The sequence below is a fragment of the Panthera uncia genome, chromosome E3 (assembly GCF_023721935.1).
Source record: "Panthera uncia isolate 11264 chromosome E3, Puncia_PCG_1.0, whole genome shotgun sequence".
In the NCBI taxonomy this organism is placed as follows: Eukaryota; Metazoa; Chordata; class Mammalia; order Carnivora; family Felidae; genus Panthera; species Panthera uncia.
In genome coordinates this window covers 25,979,315-26,006,256 of record NC_064815.1, presented here as the reverse complement: position 1 = coordinate 26,006,256, position 26,942 = coordinate 25,979,315, and the positions used below count along the sequence as shown (strand labels likewise).

The 26,942-nt window shown below is 50.1% G+C and overlaps 1 protein-coding gene and 1 non-coding gene across 4 annotated transcripts in view; one reads left to right on the top strand and one right to left on the bottom strand.

Annotated features, from left to right (window-relative positions):
• CUX1 (cut like homeobox 1) overlaps positions 1-26,942 on the top strand; it is a 365,928-nt gene that overhangs the window by 19,667 nt on the left and 319,319 nt on the right. The window lies entirely within an intron of this gene.
• Positions 125-198, bottom strand: TRNAR-CCU (transfer RNA arginine (anticodon CCU)). The gene has a single exon. It is a non-coding gene; the product is annotated as a tRNA-Arg (tRNA).

Sequence of the window (26,942 nt, the reverse complement as noted above, 5' to 3'; positions counted from 1 at the left end):
CATTTTTATTCACTTTGTAATTTTGTATTCGTTTTGTAATGTCCCCCTGTAACCCAAGGGTTAGTTAATTGAATGTCTTTCCTAGATTTTTGACATTTATTTTATTGATTGATCGTGGGCTCCACGCCCAACGTGGAGCTTGAACTCACGACCTTGAGATTAGGAGTCACGTGCTCTACCAACTGAGCCAGCCAGGGCCCCTGGATTTTTGACATTAAAAAAACAAAAAAACAAAAAACAAACAAACAAAAACTTCTTGGGGGCGCCTGGTTGGCTCAGTCCGTTGAGTGCCCCACTCTTGATTTTGGCTCAGGTCGTAATCCCCGGGTCGTGGGATCGAACCCCGTGTCTGACTCCTCACTAAACATGGAGCCAGCTTGAGTTTCTGTCACTCTCTCTGCCCCTCTCCCCTGCTGGTATGCGTGCTCACGAGCTCTCTCTGTCAAAGAACAAAACAAAACAAAAACTTTTTATTCTGTTGATGTCTGTTTTGACTGCATATGGCCAGAGAGCATAGTTCACGTGAATGCCGGTTTCTTTGGAATAGATATTTAAGAGACCCTATGGCATTTGCACTTGGAATGTTCCATATGTGCTCAAAAGTAATGTGTTTTTTGTTTGAGGAGAGAATTTTCTATGTATTATTTTGAGCTTATCTGTGGTACTTAATTCTTCTACGCCTCTGCTAATTTTCTTCCCATAGTTTTGACAGCTGTTTTATTATAGAATGTTAAGGCTATATTGTTAGATGCACATACGAGCACGGTCTTTACATCTTCCTGATTAAGTTTCTTTTCCTGGTGTCTGTGCAGCCTCTTTCTTCCTCTTTTATGATGTTTTTTTCACCTTACATTCTATTTGTGTTGATGCTACAGTAATTTTGTTTATTCTTTTGTTTTTAGTTTCTGTGTGCCCGATAAAGCTTTTTTCTCTTCTTTCCAGATTTTCAGTCTTTCCAGATCCTTTTGCTTTAAATGTGTTTTATTTTAGATACACGATGTGGGATCTTGTTTTTTAATTTATTTCTTATTTTTTTAATGTTTATTTATTTTTGAGAGAGAGAGAGAAACACAGACAGAGCATGAGTTGGGGAGGAGCGGAGAGAGAGGGAGACACAGAATCCAAAGCAGGCTCCAGGCTCTGAGCTGTCAGCACAGAGCCTGATGCGGGGCTTGAATCCACAAACTGCGAGATCGTGACCTGAGCTGAAGTCGGACACTTAACCTACTGAGCCACCCAGGCGCCCTGGATCTTGTTTTTTAAACCCAGGTTGAGAGTCTGTCTTTGATTAGTGAATTTAACTGGCATACATTTAGGGTAATTGTGATTATATTAGCACTTCTGGAGTATTATTTTATGTTTTCTTTTTACCATTATTTTCGGGAGGGTATCTTTCCTTGCAATGTTTGATTGGGTTGATTTTTTTTTTTTTTCCCTCTGCTGGATTTTATAATTATGCCATCTATTTTCTTTTCCTGAAATTCAGAATCCACATTATTCCTGAAATGATTAAGACCCACTCCCGTATTTATTTTTTCCTCTCCGTTTTTAAAGTCAGTATCTCTGTCCTATTAACACCATCCCGTCTCTCTCCTCTCTGCTCGTTTGGGCTGCATCCGTTTCAGTTCGGATCCATGAACTCTGCTTCGTCTGTGCAGGTTGCTGGGCTGGTTGATTTCTTTTGTCTAGTGTTCCCTCTCCTTCAGACTGTTTTTCCTTGTGACCCCTGATCCCCTCGGCCTAGGCCTCAGGGTATTAGCTGATCCCTTGCCCCTGAGCGGGGAGAGTTAGGCCACAGCTTGTCAGTCACTGAGTTTGGTGGGTAGAGGGCTTGAGGGGGTGCACTGAGGCCCCTTAGGCAACCTCGGGGTCTTCTCTCCAGCCACACCTGTTTTCCTGGGGCTACCTGCCTCTGATGTCCTGGGCCGCAGATCCCCCTGGGCATGGGCCACCCTCAGGGATTCTGATTCTGCTAGTTTGGGGTGAGTATTGGTGCCTTTTAAAAGTTTCTCATGATAGGAATAGGGTACAGTATGGACTAATTATGAATTGACAGTGGTTGAATATCCAACTAAAATTCACGCACAGCTAAAATTCTGATCACTTCCCAGCTAACACCCAGGAATTCTGGGAGACGGCTTGGAGGAGGCCAGCTAGCTAGACCTGGGGCTAACTGCGAGAACAGTTAAAATGGGTCTATTATGTTTCTGCTGGACAGCGCTGTTCTAGTGTAGACCCTCGCTACTCAAAGAGGTCCACAAACCCGTTTTGGCATCCCCTGGGAGCTTGTTAGAAGTGCAGAATGTCAGACCCCAGCCAGACCTCCTGAGTCAGAATCTGCATTTTTATGAGATTCCCCAGGTGATTCATAGACACATTAAAATTTGAGAAGCACTGGGCTAGATCCTTAAAAGGGAGGGTTGGTTTTATTTAATTCATATTTTAAGAGAATGATGCTTCCCTTATCTGCTCCGATGAGCTTTCCAGAACACAGGTAGCAGCAGTCAGGGGGCTGAGCTGCCAGGGGATGGCTCTCCAAGGGCGCCTCTCTTGCCCCCTCCCAAGCCTCGCTTCCACCCAGCTCCTCTTGTACACACGCTTCTAATAGTATCGATCATCTGCTTCTCAAGGTCCTAACACGTTAAAACAACAAATCGGAAGAAGGCAAGGGACATCCTCGAGGTAGGACTGGCTGTCCACTTGGGAGCAGAAGACCAGAAAGAGAAAAGAATTGCAGGCCCCGGGCTGTGTCGTGCGGGGGCAGTTTCTGCATGCAGACTGTTGAGGAATGTACGGATGCGGGACGGATTTCGGCACTAACCTTCATTATGCTTAGCCCGAGCCACTAAGTGATTAAGTTAGGTTCTGGTTAGACCCCTGTGCCGACCATCCCTGTGGAGGAGGCGTATTTTCTCCTGCGCTGTAGCAAACGTCGGGGCCGAGACCGAAGACACTCACTTGGAAGTTGAACTTTGGGGCGCCTTTCTTCGCTCCTTGTGCCGGGCCCATGATGTACCGTCATCTGGAAATGGTGGCTCTCGGTGTGAGAACGTGGGGTTTTCTGGGTGGCCTGCCTTTGGATGCGCCCAGAAGCCGTCAGCTGCCTGCCCTGCCGGCTGAGGGCACGCTGGCCTGGGCGGCCGACCCTCCTGACGTGGAACCTTTGCTCTTCCATTTATGAGCCGTGTGACCTTGGGCCCTTAACCTGCTTCCTCTGTACAAGGGTGATAGTAAAACCACTCTCACTTCGTAAGGGTTTTGTTAAGACTCCGCTTAGGACGGTGCCTGATCCACGATCCTTGGTTGGTTTAGCCTGAAAAAGTCAAGGAAGGTGTTACGGGGGAGGCAGCTCACCGGAAGAGACCGCCTTCTCTGAAAAGACTAATAGTGGTAGTAACCCAGACCGAGATGTCCTGTCATCAGGGCGGCAGGGATGCCTGGGCCGTCTGGCTCACCGGGTACGTACTGATGTTGTGGCGTTGGTATTTTTCTTTCACGCTTTTTTCCCCCAAAGACTGTTCTGCCTTAGAAGATTAAAAATATCTGCTTCCACATTAGACCCAATTCAGTTTGAATAATTGCATTTTTAAGGCAAAAGCCTGCTCCTGGGCGTGAGCAACTTCCACGTCAGATGTTCAGCGGGCAAATGAAAAACGTGAGTCATGCCGTACTTGGCACCTGGGGCTTTTAATATTTGGTGGCAAACTTCCTACGGAGAGGAGGACTTTGAAAGTGGAAGTCCTTTCAGATCCAGATGGCCAAAGGATTCTCCGGTGTCGGTTGGGACTAGTGATTGAATTTTCTCCTCCTGTTTTCTTGGCCTGCTGGGCCTCTCCGGGGGCCCAGTTTTGTTCAGAAGTGACCGTGTCGGTACGGCGAGGCTGTGTGCCTGGGGAATGTGCATACCTCGAAGGATGAGAACAACCCATCCTAGCAGCTTCTCGAATGCACAGCAGATAGAAAAGGGAGCGCGTGTAGAGCAACGTGCAAGGCATCTTTTGGTTTTTTGTTTTTTTTTTTTGTCTCTGGTGGTTGCTGACAGCGACCAGCAGGACCCAGCAGCTTGCCATGTGACTTACGTGTCAGGCTCTGAGTTTTGTTTTCTTGGCCAGGATCTGGAGGGCTGTTTCCAAGTAGGTGTTTCTTCCTTGGCGGCAGATCTGGGCTGTTATGTAGTCAGCCCTGTCCTTTTCTGAAGGGGAGCCGCCGTGGGGGGATGGGAGAGGGGCAGAGTGGCTAATATTAGCGTTCCCTCCCTCCTGGATCATGTAATCTCTAACGGACTGGCACTGTTGCCTGAATTTTGAATGTAGGCAGTTCCTATAAAGCGCACTTGGGTCTGACTTTTAGGTATGTAAGAGGAAGACAAAATTTGGAGGAAATGGTGAAATCGTTTTACAGAACATGCAGCAGCCCCTAGGGATTTCAGGAGCAAAGTCAGAAAGTTTACTGGGGAGAAATCTTGGAGGATAAGGAAAAAGAATTCCGTGCCTGGTAGGGGCTCGAGGCTCCCCTGCGACTTAGGTGCTCCCGGGTGCCTGGCTGGGCCCGGGGCTACAGGAAGGGCCTCCTGGACTTTCGGTCCCAGCAGCTCCCGGCAGCCTCTGGGGAAGTGGGAGGCTGGGAGCCCCCTCCACCTGACATTTCCAGCCCAGGTTGGAGCAGAGCTCCTAGGTTCTGCCTTGAGAAAATGGTTAGGGGGTGGGGGGGCGGGGGCGCCTGGGCGGCTCAGTCTGTGAAGCGTCCGACTCTTGGTTTCAGCTCAGGTCATGATCTCACGATTCCTGAGTTCAAGCCCCACATCGGGCTTCGTGCTCACAGTGCGGAGCCAACTTGGGATTCTCTCCCTCCCTGTCTCTCTGCCCCTCCCTTGCTCACTCTGTCTCTCTCTCTCTCTCAAAATAGATAAAAAAACACTTAAAAGTTTTTTAAGAAAATGGTCAGGGAGGGCACCTGACTGGCTCAGTTGGAGGAGTGTGCAACCCGTGATCTTTTGGGTTGTGAGTTTGAGCCCCACACCGGCATAGACTTTACCTAAAAATAACTAAAATAAAAAAAAACAAAAACAAAAAAAAGGAAAGGGTAAGGGATGAGAAGCTTGGGAGGAAAAACAGTTGTGAAGGCAGAATAAACACTCTTCGTGTGATCCTTATGGTTATCACAGTGTGGAGTTGTTGAAGGAACCAGAAAAAGAAAACAAAAGAGGGTTGTCCGTCCTTTTGAATGTATTTCATTTTAAAATAAAAACGGCCTAACGGTAGTCATTGTTTTTGCAGGTTTTCTTTCTTTCAAAGCACTTTATTTTCAGTTTTTACCCCGATTCTATCAGTATGAGAAAAGGACCAGCCCCGGCCCCCTGCCCACCTCTCCCCACCGTCAGCACCTGCACCCTGGAACTGTTCTCTGTCTACGCAGCTGGCTTCTGCACCTGGTCCCCAGGTTTCAGCGTGGGCATTGCTTGCTGGTGGGGGTGCCGTGGGACTGGGACCGGCAGGTGTGGTGGAGGCCTCACCATGGGGCCCCTGCAGAGTGGCCCTGTTTCTCTGCTCAACCGATTTTCGAGTATTGGGCATTTGGATAGCTACGACTATGGAAATAGGAGTTTCTGTGTACAAGGTCTAATTTACCCCCAAACTCTTTTCCAGCAACACGTATCTCTTAAAACATCAGGTAGGTAGGGGTTCATCTTTTCTTTGGGAGCCCCCTCCTGGTCCCTTGTCCTTCTCCTGCTGGGACGGGCTGCTGCCTGGCACAGGGCCCCCCACTTTCCTCCTGGTCCCCTTCCCCATCATCTTGGGCCACCCTTTCCCCCTCCTGCTTTGGATCCCTGTCTCCTGAATTCTGCGATTTTGTCTTTCTCTCATTTGGGGAATCTCCTCCAGTAGCTTCCTGATGAAGGTGGTTGCCGAGCATAGAATTCTAGAATCCCACCCTCGCAAGTCAAAGACGTGGCTCCCCTGGTCAAGGACAGTCTCGTTCCCCGTCCTTGGCCGATTCTCTGTGACACCGTTTACAGACCTGATCTTCGCCTCCTGTTCTCCGGGATCCTGACGGTTCTCCTCGGGGTGGGTCTCGTTCTCTGTCCTCCAGAACTCGTTATGCAGGCGCTGGGCCTCGTGGCCGAATCTGGCCATTTTTCTCCCCTTCCATTTTTCATGTCTTTGTCTTTTTTGATGTATCTGGGAGAACTGTTCAACCGTCCAATCTTCCTGTACTTTTATCTGTCAGGGTTGTAACTTCTGAGTTTTCTTTCTTGTTCTCTGAATGTTACATTCTTACACCCTACTCTCGTTCCTACGCGAAGGGTCCTTTTTGATCTCACCGGCTGCATTCACCACGGTTTCTTTTAAAAGTTCTCTTGTCTTTGTTGACTTCTCTTCATTTTTTTACTTTTAAAAATCCGTCTTACTTAATATCGGTAAACAATTGGATGGAACACATTTTGGTCACAAAGGGTAGTAACTAAAATCCGCAAACGTCTCTCCCCTCCTCTCTCTTGAACCCAAGAACATCCCCAATAATTTGCATCCACCGGGAGACTCCCTCCTGTTTCTCTGCCTCCTTATCCAGACAGGCGACCCCTGTCCTCTGTTCCGTATCTATTATGTCATAGCCTTAAAATAATGTCGTTTATCGCAAATGTATATATGCTGTGGTATTTACTCTTGCTTGGTTTTGAGCTCTGTAAAAACGGTATCATTTGGCCGACTGCTGGCACTTACTTTTTTGACTGTCGTGTCACGGAGATTCATCTGTGATGTTGCAGGAAATGTGGTCTCTATTTTCTCTGATGTTCGTACCCAGTTGTGTGACTGGGCCAATTTTATTTATCCCTTCTGTTGATTCGTCTCTTTTCTTTTTTTTTTTTCCTCTTTGTCTTGGTCCCAGTTAGAGGTTTCGTCAAATGCCTGGTGACATTTCTGTCATCTGTCCATACTTAAGAGCAAGGCATCAGCATGCTTATATAGAGTGGGGGGGGGGCGCAGGGTTGGGGACAGTTGACAGGTGGTGGCCTTCCCTGTAAGAGATCAGTCAGGTGTTTTTGGGGGGGGAGTCCCTGATGTGTCAGTGTCTGTGGCTCTTTTCTTTTGAGTTGACAGTTTCTTTAGCAAGAGGCCCTTGGTTTCCCTGCAGGGAGGGGAGGTTGGGGGCGAGACAGCTGATTGCCGGTTTTCCAGTGCCCAGGCTGGGGAAGGGCCTGGGATGTTCACTCAGTCCCCCTGCATGTGGCGGAGAGCAATTTCAGTCTTCTGCCGATGGGGGTGAGGTGGGGGGAGGTCCCAGGCTGCTTGAGGTGGGGGAGGGGTCTGCCTGCTCCTCTGAATGGCATTTTGCCCACCTTGCGCCCCACCTTGCCAAGCCCCTGCCGCTCCCTGTCCAAGGTCTGTGGAACAGATGACCTTACTGCATATTGGGTCCCATCTTGAGGTCAGGCCGTAAGCTTCCTCTGCTCTCTTGAGGCTGCGGTGTGGCTGGTCCAGCCACCTTCCAGCCCCTCACGTTCGGGGGTTTCCCTTTTGCTCCCTCCCCTCTCCTCTGTGTCCTGTGAGTTCAGACCTTACTGCTGCGGAGGGCGCAGAGATGACGCATGTGTCGGTCTGCCACATTAACCTGGAACTCACACGTTTTCAAGAGGCCCGAATTTATGGACGGGCTGAGGCTTTCTACGAGGACACCGGTTTTGTAGGAAACACCAGTTTTGTCTTTCACAGCAATCTTTTGGGAGCTGCTCCCAGCCAGGCTGCCAGTGAGTGACACATGGGAAGCACATGCTGGGATTGTCTTCAGAGCTGCTTCAGGAACTGCCGAGAACAGCCATCTCCTTACCTTCGGGGCCTTGGCTGTGCTGGGAGGCGGGGGCGCGGCTTCCAGTCCTGCCTGCCTTGCTTACTGGTTGCCTGGCCGCACACCCTCACCTCCCTCACCTGTACCAGGCGAGACCTTCTTGGCTGGGTGGTTACAAAAACAAAACGAGGGGGTAGATGTGAGGTGCCGGCAGGGAGCCGCTCTGTAAACAGGAGCTATTATTAACCCTGCACCCTTGCTGGACCAAGAAATGGCACCTCATTCGCAGCAACGTGCTCCCACCCGTTTTTATTCACACGCACACATGCTCAAAAGGACTAAAAACAGACTCACTTTGGATTGCGATACAATCCTCCCTCTCCGTTTTCTCTCCTTCCCCCCCACCTTTTTTTTAAAGTTTATTTTATTTAAGTAATCTCTATGCCCAGCGTGGGGCTCGAACTCACGAGGCTTAGGGCACCTGCAGGTGGCACAGTGGGAGAGTCCTCAGTGTTCCCGCAGGGCTTTTATAATTTAAGTTCCAACACTGAGTCTGGCGCCTTCTCCGTGTTCTCCCCCCCGCCGTGTGAGAAACAGCTTGGGTCAGCAGGAAGCGTGCAAGTAACCAGTAAGCTTTAAGTTGTCACGATACGTAATGACTAGAATGTTATTCCACGGTTGCAATTTGTTTACCTCATTAGAGTTGTGTGTCCATCCATTCTCCTCCCTGACCTTAATTGTTTACCCAGGCCGCTGTTTCCCATTCTCTAATTGAAGGCTCTAAAAACGGGCCCGTCAAGAAGGCTCGTGGATGTGGGAAGGAGGCGGGCTTCGCAGAAGGATGGCCCGAGCAGATGGGTCTTAGGAAAGCCTTGAGAAGGCTGGGCCTCTCCGAGCCGGGACAGACGCAGCAATGCAATCTGTTTCCTGCAGGCCCGAAGGGAATGCTTCCTCCTTGTGGTTAGTGACTTCAAAAGTTGCCCCAGTTAGATGAAGTTCAACCGTTTCTCCAGTTTCCACGACTGTGGGGCAGCCGGTCACGCTGCCGTAGCCACTGTTGCTCGGGCCCTTGAGGGAAAGCCTCCTCCGGACCCCCCGCGAGAAGAAGCTTACGAGCTTTCCTGTTCGTTCTTTCTGGGCCCTTCTTCAGTGTCAAACCGAAACTGCTTTCCTGAAGCCAAATTAACTCAGGGATCCCTCCTCAGGCCTCATCCTCCTTGACCTCCACCTCCTCGACTCCCACACGTGCCGGCTGTACCAGGCCCCTGGGCCTTTGAACCGGCCCTCCTCGGTCATGCCTCTGTCTTCTCCCGGGAGCACCCTCTCCCGTCCTTCTCCCCCAGCCTCTCAAGCCCTGCCCAGCTCCAGTTCCTGTTTCTGTTTGACCGGAGCCCTTCCGATCCCCTCCAGCAGACAGAATCTGCCCTCCTCTAAGGCCCCCGGGCCCTCCGGGCCTGCCCCGGGTTTCTGCTCTCATTGCACCCGGTGTCAGTCACCTGGGTCCTCGTTTGGCGCCTCTTGGAGGCCTTCAGCAGCGCAGGGGCTGTGCAGGGCTCTGACGCTCCCGCGCCTCCCGCACCTCCCGCGGTGCCTCGCATATTATAGGCATAGCATTCAGTAAATGTCATTTTTGAAATATCCGTAGGAATAAAAAGAAGTGCTTTTTAAAAAAAAATTTTTTTTATTTATTTTTTTTTTATTTTCCAGGAGTCAAAATGCATGGCTTTCATCCACTTTCAACACATAAAAGATGTTTTCAACACAGAAAGGCCTTTCACCGCTCTTAATAGTCAGCTTTTGGAAAGATGTGGACTAGAATGAAAAATGAGGATGAACACCTCTGAAATCAGCTGTTTTGAATTAAATAAAGCAGAGTGAGGTGGGAGTCAGGTGAAGCGAGAAGATGGCATTTAGCCAGTGAGGATTAATACGCCGGCTCCTTTAAGCCGAGGGACCGTCTTCTCTGAAATGTGTGAGGGGTGGACAGGGCTTGTCTGCCCCTCTCCCCCCCACTTCTGCCCCAACAGGGCTGTCGCCCCCTTACCTCGCCTTGGCTCAGGATGACTTCATCCTTCCCATGGCTTTGCATAATTGCAAGGAGGTGTTCTGGGGGGTTTTTCGCGGGGATTTTTCCCCCCTTAGCTGTAGTTCCGGGTGCTTTTCGGAGACCCGCTTCACCGGGCTGGCTTAGCAAGTGAGGATTCCGAGTCCGGGAGCGGGTTGTCTGAATGTCGGGGGCGGGTGAGCACCTGGAGGCCCTCTCGGCTCCGTGGGCGTCTGCAGGTGTTTTGGGTGGGTCGAGTGCCCCTGTCCCCTTTGTCCACGTGGAGCATGGTGGCCTGGATGTCGTGTATCCAGCGGGGTCCTTAGCCAGCTTTGCACGGAGACTATGGGAACGGGACTAAAGTCACGAAACGTCCTTGCAGGACCTGTTGACCTGACCTCTGTCTCGGTGGAGCAGTGGGGGTCCCTAGTCTGACCCCGAAGGTGGCAGAGGCGATCTTCCCTTGCTCGAGGCCAGCTGTTAATGAACTTCAACACAGAAGGGAGTTCTCTTCTCCATTCTGGGTGGGGACTAGTAAGATGCCTTTGGCCAGCTGGTAGAACTAAGCCCTGGGAAATTCTGGAACCTCCAGCTCAGTCGACTTGGGGTGAACCGTGTGGACAGCAGTGAATTTGCCCCCCTACGTGTTTTCTCCAGTCAGGCTCGTCCCTCGTGGTGGGCACCTGGTGCTGGTGGTTCTTACGGGAGCCGAGTGCCCCCTTCCTTGGAGCCAGCCTTTGCCTGGGCGTGGTCTTGTCGGCCACTCGGGGCCATTCCAGATAGTGCGGCCCTTCAGGGGTCAGGTCAGGCATCTGTGGCCCCAGGCCAGCATTTTAACCGAATGCCCGGAGTGCACAGCCCAGGCCCTCCACTCAGTGCGGTGCTCGGGCCAGAACAGAGTATTTTGAACACTGGACACTGTGTTTCAGTTGTTACACCCAGGAGCAGGACTCATTACCAGGGAGCTTGAATTTAAGAAAAAAAAAAATGCCGTTATCTAGATTCCTCAAGGTTACGACAAAGCTGAAGCAGCTTGTTACCAAGCAAATGGACAGAAGTGTCGCCAGAAGCATTTCAGTTTCTGTTTTTGGGGTAGTGGTGGCAGGGGTTCCATCTCAGAGGCTGACTTTGGTTTGCTTCAGTTGGTTTTACTTCCTTCAGGACGTAGGTCTGGTGTTCCTTCCCGCATAAGAGAGCACCCCCTCCCGGCCCCTCCCTGGACTTTTTCTTCTTCATTGACTTATCAGTCACGTGAGCCACTATTTATAAAGTCTGTCCCCTCCCTCCCCCACTCTCCCCACCATGTGAACCGTGGCTGCTTAATGAAGGTACACCTTGGGCCCTAGTATGGGAATGGCTTTTTAATCACAAGAACGTCTTGCTATTTATTCCTGGATCGTGGAAACCGGTACACTGCTCCTTTTTTTTTTTCTTCCCCTTGAAGAAATCCAGTAACCCTAGGCTTTCTAGATCCAAAGTGGGTCAGATGGCTAATGATTGAAGATGGATTGGCGTCCAGTGTCTTTGGAAACCTAAAGCTGGACTCGGGCTGCATTCGTGTTTCTCTTCCTCTCTTCAAAGCGCCTCCAATGGCAGCTGACTTTGCAGTCACTGTGCACTGGGGGTAAGCCAAGCCCCAGCCGCTGGAGACCGGGTGGCCCTGCCTCCACCTGAGCTGGGAGGGAGGCGGGTCTATGATTAACTCGGTGATGTCTTCAATGTGATTGCTGGGGGCTGAAAACATTAACTTTTACAAAATGATTTAAAATTACCAATTGACCATATCCGGGGCTGAACCTGCATGATTCAGCTCCTTTTAAAAATATCTTTTCTCAACAAATTGCTTCCTTAACATTTTAATTTGTTGATCATAAAGGAAGCTTGCCAAATATTAGCTGGTCTTTTCCATTTCCTGCAGCTCCGAGCTTCCCTTATTTGGCATATTTCAGTGGAACTGTAAGGTCACTCCCTAGTTCTCTTCCCAAAGAACTGTATTTATTACTGTCAAGTATTGGCGGGTTTGATCCAGCTGTCATCAGAACGTTTGGAAATATTGTTTTTTGCCAGAATGCTGATTTAATGATCTAATACTGACATGGCTTGTTTTCTCCGCTGATTTGATAACTTACTTGTTCAATAAACTCCCCTCTTAGTGAGCCACGCTGTTCTTTTTTTTTTTCCTTTCTTTTCTTTCCTTTCCTTTTCTTTTTTCTTTGTTTTTCTTTTCTCTTTTCTTTTCTTTTCTTTTCTTTTCTTTTCTCTTTTCTTTCTGCTACCACAAGCTTTATGGGCAGTGTCTTAAAGACAGTAGTGGATTTTTTTTTCCCCTTCCTTTCTCTTTCTTTTACTCCCTCCACCCCACCTCCTTCTTCTCCTCCCCTCCTCTTTTTTTCTTCTTTTTTTTTTGGCGAGGCCCTAGATGTGTTACCAACTGTCCTTGAAGAAGTTAGCATTGCTGCTGCCTGGTATTTTGAAGTGCACTTAAGAAAAATTTCAGACGGACCCCAAAATAGAGAGGCAACTAGAACGAAACCTCCGTGTTCCTACCCTTCAACCAGCTTTACAAACTTAGGACCTAACATTATGCCCGGTTTCATCTCTGCCCCCACTTACTTGAATTTTGGAAAGGACATCGTACTTCCCCGTAAATATTTCAGTATATCTCTAAAAGATAACGTGTTTATTATTTTTATTTTATTTAAAAAAATTTTTTTTTTCAACGTTTTTTATTTATTTTTGGGACAGAGAGAGACAGAGCATGAACGGGGGAGGGGCAGAGAGAGAGGGAGACACAGAATCGGAAACAGGCTCCAGGCTCCGAGCCATCAGCCCAGAGCCTGACGCGGGGCTCGAACTCACAGACCGCGAGATCGTGACCTGGCTGAAGTCGGACGCTTAACCGACTGCGCCACCCAGGCGCCCCGTATTTTTTTTTTAAGCACCATATACCCAACATCATACCTCAAAAAAAGAAAGCAACAGTGTGAGGAAGGAGTTTCTACCGTGTGGCACCCTACTGAGTCAGTCTGTGGGCGTCACGGGAGGAGAGGGGCTTTGACTCAGAACTCTGCCCCAGGTCCTTTGCTGCTGCACCTGCCCTAGGGTCCCGGGCTAGTTACTGCTACGACCCAGGCGTTGTGCTAGTTCCTCTGACTCAAAATCCTGAGTCTCCGGATGTTCGAGGCTCTGACTTGCTTTGGAGTTGGCCACTTGGGCTTGGTTGCAGGAGGAGGTAGGCTCGTGCCTCGTGTTGACCGATTCTGCTTGCGCGAGGGTGTGCCCTGCCTCGTTCCTGCCGGCGGTGGGAGTTTGAATGTTGGACTTCGGCTGCATCCACCTGGTAGTGGAACCTGTGCTCCTGATCATCCCGTTTCTGTCCTGGCGGATCATTGTGTGTGTCTCGGATTCCCCTCCTTTCGCTTGTGCCGATCATCTGAAACTCTGTGTAGTAGTTGATTCTCTACGTGGAAGATCGGCTTCCACATTCAGTGGGTTAGTGTTTAGGGCCAGTTAACAGGGGTCAACATTTGCAACCCACTGTCGCCCCAGTCTTTTGGGACTGAGATGTTTTGAATTTAACGAACTGCCTGGCTCTGCGCCAGATACTGGGGCTTCAGAGCTCGTTCAGGTACTGGCTGTGCGTCCAGGAGCTCCTGCCTTCGCTGCAGGAGGATGAGCCAGGCATAGGGCTGGGAGCTCAGTGCTAGGGGGCTGGGTGGACAGAAGGTCCTGAGTGGTGGTAATGGTCCTGCTGGGCCTTGGAGCATGCGTGAGATTTGCACATGTCCGGGGGGTGGGGGGTAGCCCTGTGTCGATCACCCATAATCCCACTACCAGAGTCCTATACCGTGAACGTTGTGATTCATTTCCTTTGGATATTTCCCTACAAATATATGTATTTATGACATCTATTCAAGCAACCAGTAACTCAGGAAGTCCGTATCGCGCACCTGGCCATGGGCCAGACCCTCTTTCTTGGTTCTGGGGTTGGTGGGGAGAGGTCAAGGTAATTCTTGCCCTTAAGGAGCTTACATTCTGGTACGTTTATGGAACAAATCCCATCATACAGTAGATGGTATCTGCGTTCGGTTTGGCTCACTTTACAAATCACACCAGGCCATCCGTGGAATTATTTGCCTGCCCTTCCAGCCTGCAATTGCCCTTCAGCTTGACAGAGAACAGCTGCCCGTGACATGTGACCCTCTCAACACCAGCCCCACTAACAGGCTCAGAAGGTGCTCAGAGATGGCTTCCAGCCGGGCGGACTCAGGACCTGCCCCCTTTCCCTTTGGGTTGCCTGTAAAGGGTGGGTTTTTCCTCTTTTTGAGTGATTATACTGACCTAATTTGCATTGAGGGGCAGATTTAAAATCCTGGTATAATTTGCAACCCAAGTATGCCCTTAAATTGTTCCATTGCCAGGGGCGGGGTGGGGGCAACTGTTGTGTTGGTTTTCTTAGATATATAGGTGCCAGGTATGTGTTTGGATATGTCACATTTGAAGTTTAAAATTCAGAAAGGATAAATACCCTATATTGTTCAGTGTATTTGGAAAATTTGGTTCTAAATTCAAATATATACCCAAACAGAAGAGCATAATGAATCCTTTTGTACCCATTATCCAGCTTCCATAATTATCTGCTCACAGCCAACCTCGTTTTAGCTGTATGTTCTCATTCCCCACCCCAACTTAATTTTGAAACAAATCCCAGACAGTGGATCTTGTTTCATCCATAAATATTTCAGTGTGTATCTTTAAAAGATAAGGACTTTTTTTTTAAATGTAACCACAATCCATTATCATATTTCCCCCCAGATGGCAAAAAAAAAAAAAAAAAAAAATCATTAATATCAACTATCTACTCAAACACCCAAATTTCCATTTTCCCATAAATATCATAAGTAAAGAAAATCCGATTCAGGAACCAAGTAAGATCCTCACATTGTGATTGGTTCATGCATCTTAGTCTTTTCATTCTTTTAATTGACCAGAACACCCCCCCCCCCCCCCCCCCTCTTACCCCCCCCCCGAATCTATTTCTATTTTGGAAGATCACATTTGGGCTTTTTTGGGGGGCGGGGGTGGGGGGCTAGATCCTTCCCTAGGTGATGGCATGCATTTCCGTCAGACCTTCAGGAGGCACACGTAATGTGTATGTGATGGCAGACTTTTTTCTCCTAATTTCTAAAATTGTGAAGTACACAGAGAAGATACTGTCTTCACTATTTTTAACTGTATTGCTCAGTGGCGTTAAGCACATTCACGCTATTGGGCAAACCATTACCACCATCTCCAGAATGCTCTTCATCTTGTGAGACTAAAACTCTGTCCCCACGGAACACTAACTCCCCATCCCCCGTCTACGGGCAACCACGGTGCTTTCCGCGTCTATGGAGGACTACTGTAGGTGTTCGTGGAAGTGGAATCGTAACAGTGTTTGACTTTTTGTGACTGGCTTATTTCGCTCAACACAACGTCCTCAAGGTTGATCCTGGTTGTAGCACATGACATAACGCTTTTCCTTTTTAAGGCTGAATAGTATTCTGTCGTATGGATAGACCACACTTTGCTTATTCATTCCTCTATGGGCGGACACTCGGGTCGCTTTTGTGAGTAACGCTGCTGTGAACATTGACGTGCAGATAACTCTTTGAGACCCTGCTTTCATTTCTTTTGAGTATATACCCAGAGGTTTGCTGGATCATATGTTGGTTCTATTTTTGATATTTTGAGAAATGGTCGTACTGTTTTCCACAGTGGCCGCACCAGTTTGCAATCCCACCCACGGTGCACAAGGGCTCATTGCCTTACTTCACCAGTACTTATTTTCTGTGTGTGTGTGTGTGTGTGTGTGTGTGTGTGTGTGTGTGTGAATGTTTATTTATTTTTGAGAGAGTGTGAGCAGGAGAGGGGCAGACAGACAGGGACAGAGGACCTGAAGTGGGCTCCGTGCTGACAGCAGAGAACCCGATGCGGGGCTTAAACTCACAAACCGTGAGATAATGGCCTGAGCCAAAGTTGGATGCTCAACTGACTGAGCCACCCAGGCACCCCTGGTTGGTTATTTATTTATTTATTTATTTATTTATGTTTTGATTGCCATCCTTAATGGGTGTGAGGGTAAGATGTCCTTGTGGTTTTGATTTGTGTTTCCGTAATGATGGCACTTATTTTTAATAACTTATTTAAACTTAATATCTCATCTGTGGGTGCTTCAAGATGGGGAATGTATTTCGTGAGCCACCTTAATTCTAAAAACAATGAGAGGTACCTGGGTGGCTCAGTCGGTTAAGCGTCCAACTCTTGGTTTTGGCTCAGGTCATGATCTCATGGTCCGGCTCTGCGCTGACAGCATGGAACCTGCTTGGGATTCTGTCTCAAAATAAGTAAGTAAGAAGTAAATAAGTAAACTTTAAACAATTTTTTAAAACTGGAAAATACTAGTTCCTAAACAGTATTCACGATGGATATTATCATTTGTCTGAAAGGCTTTGTAGAATCCCCCAAATGAGACCAGTCCGCTGAGAGTTTATCATGAAGCGGCGGAAAGCCAGAGAGGGCTGAGTCTTTGCCCACGGCCTCAACCCCACAAGAGGGGAGAGAAGGCTGGAGCCTCCTGGGATCCGAGGCCCGAGTCTCCTGTCTGCCCTGTCCTTCCACGCGCCCTGCTGTGGTGTTTGGGTGGCGGGGGCCAGGTGCACAAAGCCCTGCTTGTTTGGCTACACATGCCCACCAGCAATTGCTCTGATTACAGAGTGGTTATTCTTATTTGTCAAGAAACCCAGAACAACTGTTTTTATTCTTCACAGTGGATGCTTATGCACATGACCTTTTGAGAACATATTTCTGGATGCTGTAGAGGCACTGATGTTCATGCAGATCAGCTCGAGTTAAATCTTTTCTTTCTTTCAGTTGCAGTGGCCTCTGTGCCTTTAAGAATTGCACTTTGTGGAGTTATTGTGTTTCTCATGCCGTTAAATGTTTATTAGACATCCTGTATAATTTAGTATATTATTTTCAGATGACAGAAGAGCCCCTTGGCAGAGAGCGGTGTTAAAGTCTGATGTTAGTTAAGCCCTGTCATGGTTGGTGCCGTACAGGGCTGGGTGTCTGGTGCACGTGGGCAGGACGGGGCAGAGGGGGGCATCGGACCGTCAGCTGCAAGCAGCCACGTAGCCTGTGTCACGTTGCCTGTCCTCCTAGGGGCAGCCGGCCTGGGTTTACACACTTGTGCGTAGTCTGTGAACCCAGGTATTCACGAACGGAGGAAGCCCGTGCGTACGCCTTGCAAGGGCACGGATGTCCCGAGTGCAGTTCATGATGGCCACGAACCAGCGAGGTTCATTCGCTCCTTCATGAAGTTCGTCTTTATCGCTTGTTAGGGAGAGCCGGGCACAATGCTAGGTGCTGGGGATTGTGACGGCCCCTGCCCTCACGGGACTTAGATTTTAGTGGTTCCAAAGGAAAACAACACTTGCTTTTGTGAGACCTTGGCGAAGCAAACGACCTTGAAATCTACCAAAGGAAGAGCTTTGGAGTGCTCGTTTGATAGTCTGCAGACAAAAAAAAATCACATCAGACCCTTTGTTGCAGACGTGAACATTTATTTTAAGGGCTCAAATTAAACCGGAGTAGATAAACGAGCAGGCGTAGTTGTTTGCTGATCGTTCACGGCTGATGCAATCCACAACTCCGTACGTTGCTGCTGGCAAATGGAATCGTGAGAATTTCAACCCTGAGACATTCCAGACAGCCCAAGCCGTAAAACGTTGACGTAAAGGTGATTCTACTTTGTCCTCTGACTTCAAAGCTTCTAGAGAAGGCACCACGGGGGGCCTGTGGGGGAGATTGGCATATGAGAAGGTTCACAAAGTTTCATAAAAGTTAGATTTGAAGTTTCAGTGTGGTTTGATTTTCCATGGTGATAATTAACGTGCTCTGTGTTTCCACAAGCCTCTTAGCTCTGTTTTCTTCAGAATGCTTAAGTTTACAAAGCAGAGAAGAGCATGGCGGTCTCTTCCACAGAGATGCCTTCCAGAACGTGCGCGGTGGAGCCAGCTCGGGGTGGGGGTGGGGGTGGGGACAGCAGTCCAGTGGTTCAGGTGGCCCTTCGGAAGCTCCGTTTTAATGGCGGACTGTTGATTTCAAGTCTGGCCACCAAGAGGCGAGTCTCCCAGCCCTAGCCACTGCGACGCGCCTGCACGTCCTGGGGGTGCTGGCAGTGACCAGGGTGAAGTCATACCCGGCGTGCCAAGTGGCACGGCTGTGGCAGATCTGAGGCGCTGCCGCCAGGGAAGGGGGGGGAAGGCTGGGGGGTGAGGACAGGCACATAGGACACTGGCGAGATTCTGAGCCACACACCGTGTGCGTCCTCCCTGACACCTGGGGGGTGGGGGCGCACATCACAGAAGCCAGCCAGTGCGTCAGCTGACCAGTGCTCACCCTGCTGGCTTTCCTCTCTGGACCTTCATCTCGGGGTGTCTCCAGAAGCTCAGACTTCAGATAAATTTGCTCTTCTCTTTTTAAGCCAACTAATCACTCACTTGCGGCTTTAACCTTTAATGCCGCATCAGTGTCAGTGCGTTGGAAGTCAGTCCTGTGGGCTTGGTTGCTCGGTGGCCCCACTTCCCTTCAGTTGGGCTGAGGCTAGCCTCATCCGTGCTTCCCCCCTGTGCAGAGCTGGCTTCTGTCCTCCTGCTCGCCCACTGAGCCTTGGCCTCGACACCTCCTCTGGCGTCGCTGGGGGCGTCTTGAATTTGCCCCTCCCCTGTCTCTTCCCCTCCAGCCCTGCACCTCTGCCCCAGTTGCGGGCCCACCTCCCCTGCTCAGTCCGTCTTACCCTGCACGGTGCGACCTGTTGGTGCTCCCTGTGTGGAGCACTCGATCCATGACGTCTGCGACCCTGTCCCACTCCCAGGGGGTGTTCCCTTAACTGGGCGATGGGCTGTTTGGGGGAAAAGTCAGCCATGTTGACTGCAGGAAATCTCCTGAGCAGCACAGAACTCCAAGGGGACAGACAATTCGTGCTTTAGGAAGCAACAGGAGAAGGGCCACTGGTACCAGAGCTGTTGGGAAAGGCTTCTGGGAGGAGGCACCGTCTGAAGTGGGAGGTGAAGGGTAGGATCACGTGGCCAGCAGGGAAGGGGGCGGGGTCTTGGGAAGGGGCGCGCACATGAGCAGGGCCAGTAAACTTGGGGATGCCGTGGCTGGATCGGAAAGGGAGTCAGGGAGCTTGGGGCCCAGCGGAAGAGTACCGGGCCTGGGGACCCAGGTGTGGTGATGGGGGGGCCAACCGACCATTGGAGACTTCGCGCAGGAGGGCGGCACGATGGCCGCAGTGATGGGTCAGGAAGACCTCCGGCTTTGGAGAGCTGAGTGGGTGGAGGGCCTGGAGCCTGGATCCAAGGTTAAGAGGGCCCGTGGCCGATGTCAGAGGTGAGAAAGAGTCAGAGGACATGGTACCTGTTTTTCGGGGGCAGGGGAGGGAGGAGACTAGGATGAGCCCAGGTGTGCCCTTGCACATGACTGGGATGTGAATCGAGGTCTGGGTCAAAAACCCAGAGGGCCGGAGGGGTGGTCTCACAGACCTCTCGAATCAGCAGAAGTGTTCAAGACACCGGGCAGGGCTGTCCCCTCTGTGCCGAACTCCCCATGTCCAGGACGGTGCCTGGTGCGTAGTAGGTGCTCCATAGATACAAGGACTGAAGGGGGCGGAGGGGAAGTCAGGACAGGCCCCAGGTCCTCAGGCCTGGTGGTGAGTGAATGAATTCCCGAGGGATGGAATTTAAAGGCAGGAGAGCTAAGGGCTGAGGGCAGGCGTGGGCAGTGCTGGGCACACTGGAGGCAGAGAACTCGGCAAAGGAGTCAGGAAGGGAATGACCAGGGGTGGGAGGAAAATGGCATGGCACAAGGTCAGCCAAGGTCAGGAGGCTCCTGTGAGGGGGTGGCTACTGTGGGCACACGGGCCAGAGGGCATAGGATAAGAAACCTCGTTCAGGTTTCTGCTGGCTTCCCCTGGCCGCCCCTAAATCTGAACACCGCTGCCCCTGCAAGTGCTCCTTCCCCCATAGTCTCACTGCCCACAGAGGACAGTGGGAGGGAGGTGGACGACTTGGGGCCACCACCCCCTGGGCAGCCGGGCCTTTGTCCCTCTGTCTTGGGCCTACCCTCCCCGAACCCTCTCGAGCCCCTCCCGAGATGGCCTGCGTCCCCCGTCCTCCTTCACCCTGGAGGGGGCTGGAGCACCTTGCGGCCGTTCGATCCCTGTGTCCCCTCAGCCCCACAGAACACCTTTCGAGGTCACGTAGCCCGGCGCGGCTGATGTCTCATTTTGGTAGGTGGGTCATCGACCTCCAGGTCCAGAGGGGGCGTCCAGGGGACGGAAAGAGACTGTGCTAATTCGGTCAAGGCTGGCTCTTCTCTGCCCTACCTAAACTCTTGTCTAAAAATTAATGGGTGAGAGAAGCTAGGGAATCTTGTCAGATTGTTTCTTGAGGAAACCTCGAGAATATGAACAGCGGTACATACCTAACCTTAAGTGGCAGAGCTGGTTTAGCCAGATTTTTCCCCCCTCACGGTAAAGTTTTCATTTTTCCCGTTACAGTTGTTCAGATAAAGCTGTGAGGGTAGAGAGTTTTGCTTTTTTTTTTTTTTTTGAGTTGGCAATGAGTGATTTCAGGATAGATGCTTGTGAAGTCTGTAAATAAGAATTAAAAAAAAATCCTTGCCTAGTCAGCGCCTTGCACCTATCAGTTCTACAGATGTTTCCATCGCTGGACTCATCTGTCTGCTTGGAGGGGCTGGGGCTCAGAGCCGGAGGTCCTGACGTCCCCCCTCTCTTGACGTTTTCTTCTCGGAATCCCACAGTGCATCATAGTTGCACCTGCTGTCTGAGCCCCTCTCCTTGGTGGGTGTTAGTCTGCGATCCTAGCTTCCAGGGCTCGGGAGACAGTGGCATTCACCCTCCTGTGGTCTGACTGCTGGCACTGTGGGGCCACCTGGCTCATCAGAACACAGGCCCCGGCTCCCTGTGAATGGGTCCCCTAGTGAGGACCAAGAGGGGTTGTTCCCGGTGAGGCGATGGCTTTCAGAAGCAAGGCCCCTCCGCCCTTTTACACACCCATCAGAATGGCAAGATTTGAAGTCTGAATATACCGAGGGCTCACAGTGTGACCTCCGTCCGGTCGGTGGGCACGTGAACCGGAATGACCACTTCTCAGTGAGGTGTAGAAGGCCTCAGAAGTAGAAGACCACTTCTCAGTGAGGTGTAGCGATGTCCTGGGGAGATGCTTACAACAACGGTCATGGCGGCATCCCGGAGCAAACGGTTGGAAAGCACATCAGGGTCCCGGAGGCGTGTCGCCGTCATCCAGGGCTGTTCTGGAGGACAGGCCACGCGTGGCTGGACCTTGCAGACACCGTGTGGAGCCCGGAAGGCCCGCTGAAGGGTGTGCGCAGCGCCGTCCTATATCTGTGTTAAACGCGCAAAACTGTACCTTATGTTGTCAGTGGGATCTTAAAGAGGTAGAAAATGGAGAGAGATTTCTTGAGAAGGGCCAGCGGCAAATTCTGAGAAGTGATTATTTTGGGGGAGGGAGGGAGAAAATGGGACTGAGGAGGGGTCTCCGAGTATATTTTATTCCTTTATTTTTTTTTTTTAATTTTTTTTTTAACGTTTATTTATTTTTGAGACAGAGACAGAGCATAAACTGGGGAGGGTCCAAGAGAGAGGGAGACACAGAATCCGAAACAGGCTCCAGGCTCCGAGCTGTCAGCACAGAGCCCGACGCGGGGTTCGAACTCACGGACCGCGAGATCATGACCTGAGCCGAAGTCGGCCGCTTAACCGACTGAGCCACCCAGGCGCCCCTATTTTATTCCTTTAAAAATAGCAAAGATGGCAGAATGTTAAAATTTGGTGAAGCAGAGTGGGGGGCATGCGGGGATTTGTGCTGTTCCGTGTGGTGGTGGGGGCGCCTGAGTGGGTCAGTCGATTGAGTGTCCAACTCCTGATTTCAGCTCAGGTCATGATCCCAGGGTCGTGGGATGGATGGATTGATTGATCCCAGGGTCGTCGGGAGCCTGCTTGGGATTCTCTCTCTCCCTCTGCCCCTGTCCGCTGCTCACTTCCTCCCCTCCCCGCCTTTCTCTCTAAAATAAAAAAAAAAAAATTTTTTTTTTAAATAAAGCAACGTATGCTATTTATATTTGTATCTGTGTGAATGGTAACCTATTGTACTTCCAACGTAAACTTTTCAAGATTGTGGTGTTTTATGTGCATACTCCTCATGTGCTCACTTGCAGAATACTAAAATTATGGTGACTTTAATTGTTTCTGTTGAAGAATCTTTTATGTTCTCTCATTTTACATGTTGGGAGTTAGGTGACGCTTTTTAGGATTGTCTCCATTTTTAAAAGGCAACTTTAAGGTGTGTTTCCTCCTTGGATTATGCCTCTTGCCACTGTTTCTGTTCAATACTGGTGAATCTTCTACAGAAAAATGAGGACAGGCGAACTGCTAAGTGACGAGAACCCACAACGCCCGGATTTCCTTAGAATGTTCGGGATGCCTCGGCAAAAGTAAACCATAAATTATATTTAGTATCGTCCAGGCCGTGCACCTGTAATGGTTTCCTATTGTCCCTGAGATAGGAGTTGCTGCTCAGAATGTGATTTCTGGCTTAATTGAATTAGGATTATTGCAGTCAGGATGGGAGTGAAATGGTACATTCCTTTCGTGCCCGTTGTGGGGGGTGACATTAAAGCAGGCCGTTGATAGAATAATACCCTGTTACTGACTCAGTGTCTCTCTCTGAGGAAATAAGAGCTTACTTGGCCCCGTTCAATTAATCCTGACAACATCCTTAAAGGTGAAAGGAAGGCAGGTAGCATTATCTGCCTTTTACTTAAAAAGCAGCTGAAGCACGAGGAGTCTGAGTCCCCCGGGAGCCCTCGGACTCCTCTCGAGGTGCTAGCCAGGAGCCCGTGAACCTGACCGGCGGCGGAGAGGAACGAGGCACACGGAGGAGGAAGGAAGTAGCCATGATGTGGGCCGCCGCGCAGGGCTGTGTTGGGAACTCGTGGGATTGTGATCCCTTTGGATCCCGAGTGCGGTTCGGGGAGGTGGGGGGCGGAGTCCTCCGGGGCCCTCACGGGGCCGTCCCGACCCCGGCCCTGAGTCCCCGGCTGGTTAGCAACAGGCCCGCGCTCTGCCCTGTCCCCTGTCCCGTTGCCCCACCCCCCCACCACCCCCCCCACCCCGAGCCCGACCTCCACTGCCAGGCCGTGCGCCCGGCCTGGCAGTGAAAGAGAAACCAGGGGGACGTGTGGTCGAAGGCGGAGGTTCAAGGTACCCGAAGCCAGACCGACAAACTTGGTTGAGGTCGATGTCATGTGTAAGACCATTGAACTCACTTTTACCTAAATGAAAGCATTTGGGACCATTGAGTAGAGTTCCAGGGCATTTGAACTCCTGCTTCCTGACCCTAGAAGGGGCCTGCCTACCCCAGAGCTTCCAGAATGCATGCATCGTGCATTCGTAGCCTCTGTCGCTGGACTTTATTGGGCCCCTTGAATGGGGCCCACCCGGTGCCAGGGGCTAGACTATTTCCGTGCTTAACAGTTCTGGCCAGAAATGGTTAGGAAAAGGTCAAGAAGGGGAAATGAGGCTAACTGGGGCCTGTTGTCTTTGCTGCCGGGTCCCGGTGTCTTGCAGGGGGACTTGGCAACAGGGTCTCTCTGTTTTACCGGCAAGGAAAGGGGGGATATTGGAAAGGTGAACTTGTTCGGGGCAGTTTTTCATTAAGTAGTAAAGCTCGATTCCAAACCCAGGCCACTTTGGTTACAAGTTCACACTCTCAGATCCAATAAACTGTGTGCCATGCCTTTGGTGGGGTGGCGATGGTTCTTCTCGTTTTTAAAAAATACCGCTAATCACTCAGAAACCAGGGTGAGGGCTTAGATTTCAGCCGCTTTGAATTAGACAGTGATTTCTCTTATTATAAGCAGAGCCCTTTATTAACTGAAAACACTTGACTGTTAGACATGGTGTTTAATTGCCGCTAGAATGTATTTTTGTCACACTGCCCTATAATAAAGCCAAAGAACTGTTTGTGCCAAACATAGAAGGGAAGGGAAGGGAGGATGAAAACCCTTCTGCTCCTCCAGCTCCCCATTTGAGCCCCTGGTGTTGTGTTTGCTCTTCTGGTTCTGGTTTCTGTTTACCACTTCTACTTCCTGGGGAAAGAACACCTGGCCTGAGGTCGGTCAGGGCCCGTGAGAGGGAGACCCTCCTCCTGCCTGGTGCTCGGGCACGACGTCTGTGCCCTGGCCGAGTGCTCTTCTCGTTCTGGCCTTCGAGGTTTCCTTCATTATTCCTTCTCTCTCTGCCCGAGAGAGAGAAAAAAAAGCAACTCTTTATGTGGCCTTTTTAATTTTTCTTTGCAAAATGGAAATGACTCTGTCTCTCTGATTTTCAGCAGTGAGAAAGGCTAGTAAAAATGAAGCAACTGCAAAATACAACACAAAGGAAGCAAAAGTCACCACTGGTCCTATTACTGTTCACATTTTGGCAGACGTCCTTCCAGAAACCTCGTTTATGTAAACATAAAGCTAGGTGAGTGTGGTATAACACTTTGGAAACTGTTGTGTAACTAGCTTTCCTGATCTTTCCCCAGCGGAGAGTTTCCTGTGATGTTAAGAATATCTCTCTCTGAGGGGTGCCTGCAGGGCTCAGTTGGTTAAGCCTCTGGCTCTTGATCTCGCCCAGTCACGAACTCACACTTCGTGGGATCGAGCCTCTTGTCGGGCTCTGTGCCGAGAGCACAGAGCCTGCTTGAGATTCTTTCTCTCTGCTCTTCCCCTGATAGCACTCTCTTGTTCTCTCTCTCTCAAAAAATAAGTAAATGTTTTTTTTTTTAAATTTTTATTTTTGCGACAGAGAGAGAGCATGAGCAGGCGAGGGGCAGAGAGAGAGGGAGACACAGAATCAGAAGCAGGCTCCAGGCTCTGAGCTGTCAACACAGAGCCCTATGCGGGGCTCGAACCCACAGACTGCGAGATCATGACCTGAGCTGAAGTCGGACGCTCAACCGACTGAGCCACCCAGGCGCCCCAATAAGTAAATGTTTTTTAACAAAATGAAAAAAAAAAGATTATTTTTCCCTATTAGTTGAAGGAAATTAGTATGCTGTTCATTGAAGTTACATTTAGTACAGTATGCCCCATATTACATTAAATTGATCTTTTCTTTTTCTGCTTTTTAGTACTTTAAGCATTTACTATATTTAGGCATCGGGATGAACATCCTTCTACATCTATGTGTGTTTTTGATGATTTTTCCTGATGTCTGATTATTTCTTTAGGTTAAGTTCCTAAAAGCCATGCTGAGTGAGTAGTGTGAGTATATTTTTAAGACTGTGGGTACCTATTCCCCGAACTTTCCAGAAAAGTTGGACCATTTTTATAGCAGCAGTTGCACTAAATTCCTTGTATTGCCTATTTCCAAGTAACAGTCCCATGGTTCCGAAACAAAAGGCTCCTGTCTGCCCTCCCCACCCCTACTGTTGCTGATTTCTTTGAGTATCCTCCCAGAATTTCTTCTTTTTTTTTTTTTAATGTTTATTTATTTTTGACAGAGACAGAGACAGAGACAGAATGCAAGTGGGTTAGGGGCAGAGAGAGAGGGAGACACAGAAGCAGCAGCAGGCTCCAGGCTCTGAGCTGTCAGCACAGAGCCCGAAGCGGGGCTCAAACTCACGAGCTGTGAGATCATGACCTGAGCCGAAGTCGGACGCTCAACCGACTGAACCACTCAGGCGCCCCCAGAATTTCTTTATATGCACAGAAGCAAACGTGAATTTATGTCATTATCCTCTATGTACACAAAGTCTAGCATGCTATGCCCAGTCTTCTATACCTTGCTTTTTAATTAAAAATAAATTAACTGCTTCTTAGACTTTCCAAATGCGGCAGAAGCAAATTCGATCTCCGGCCCTTCCTACATATCCCTCTCCCAAAGTGGCAGGATATTCCCTGCTATAGATGGCCGTATTCGATGCACCCAGGTCCCTATCGATAGATACTTGGGTTGCTTCCAGTCCTTGGTGTTCCAACAGCACCGCCTCGAACAGCTTTGTACACACGCCATTTGACACGGTTACACGTATGTCTGCAGGGTATGTTCCTGCAAGGCGAGTGGCGGGGTCCACGGACAGGGGCTTCTGTGAACGCGATGAGCGCTGCCGGCTTACCCCCACATGGCCCATGTAGCTGTCCCCACCATGGAGTCTGCCTTGAGTTCTGGTTCTTTCCTGATCGTTCCAGTTGTGCAGATAGTATGTGCCTAAGGGATGCAGAAACCAAAGCAAAACAGACCACCTTCTCTTGCAGGGGAGTGTGGAAGCGAGCACTGAAGCACGGAGTCAGAAGCGAGAGTAAAATCCGTTACTGTGGGCTACCACCCCCGCACGAGGGAGCGTCCTCCCTGTCTCTTCCCTCCCTCCCCCTCCCCTCCCTCCCCTCCAACCTGAACCAGCACCACTTCCTCTTATGAACCTGGCGGTGGCTTTCGGTGCGTGCCATCTGAAAGGCAATGGGTCTTCTTAGGGACTGACCTCACAACCAGCAAGCAGCAGGTACTGGCGTCTTAGCGAGATGGTATTTGAAGCAAACATTCTGGCAGTTTGAGGAATCGAGGCAACCAAGGGAGCACAGCGAAGGCTGGCAAGATGTAGGCGGGGCCGAAGGAACACGAGTGGCAGCAACCTGTTAGCCAGCGGGCGGCCGGCCTGGCAGCGGCCCGGAGGCCCCGGGGGTGCCGCTCTAGCCTGGATGCGGCCGGGCTCCACGCGGTTCTGTCCGGAACAGTGTGGTTGCCTCATCACAGAAACAAACTGATGCTTTTTAATACAATTAATTTTTTACAACGCAGAGAGATGAACCAGCAGCTTGCAGGTTTTTAAATAGAAGAAACTGTTTTCTTCCAAGTCCCGTGAGGGTAGGAGGCCCGTCTGTGTTCTCTTCGGGCGTCCCGGCCCTGTCCTTTCCGTGTAAGTGATGCAAACCTAGACAGTATGCTGGGGCTTTTTCAAACTCTTACAAGGCACAGCTCCTC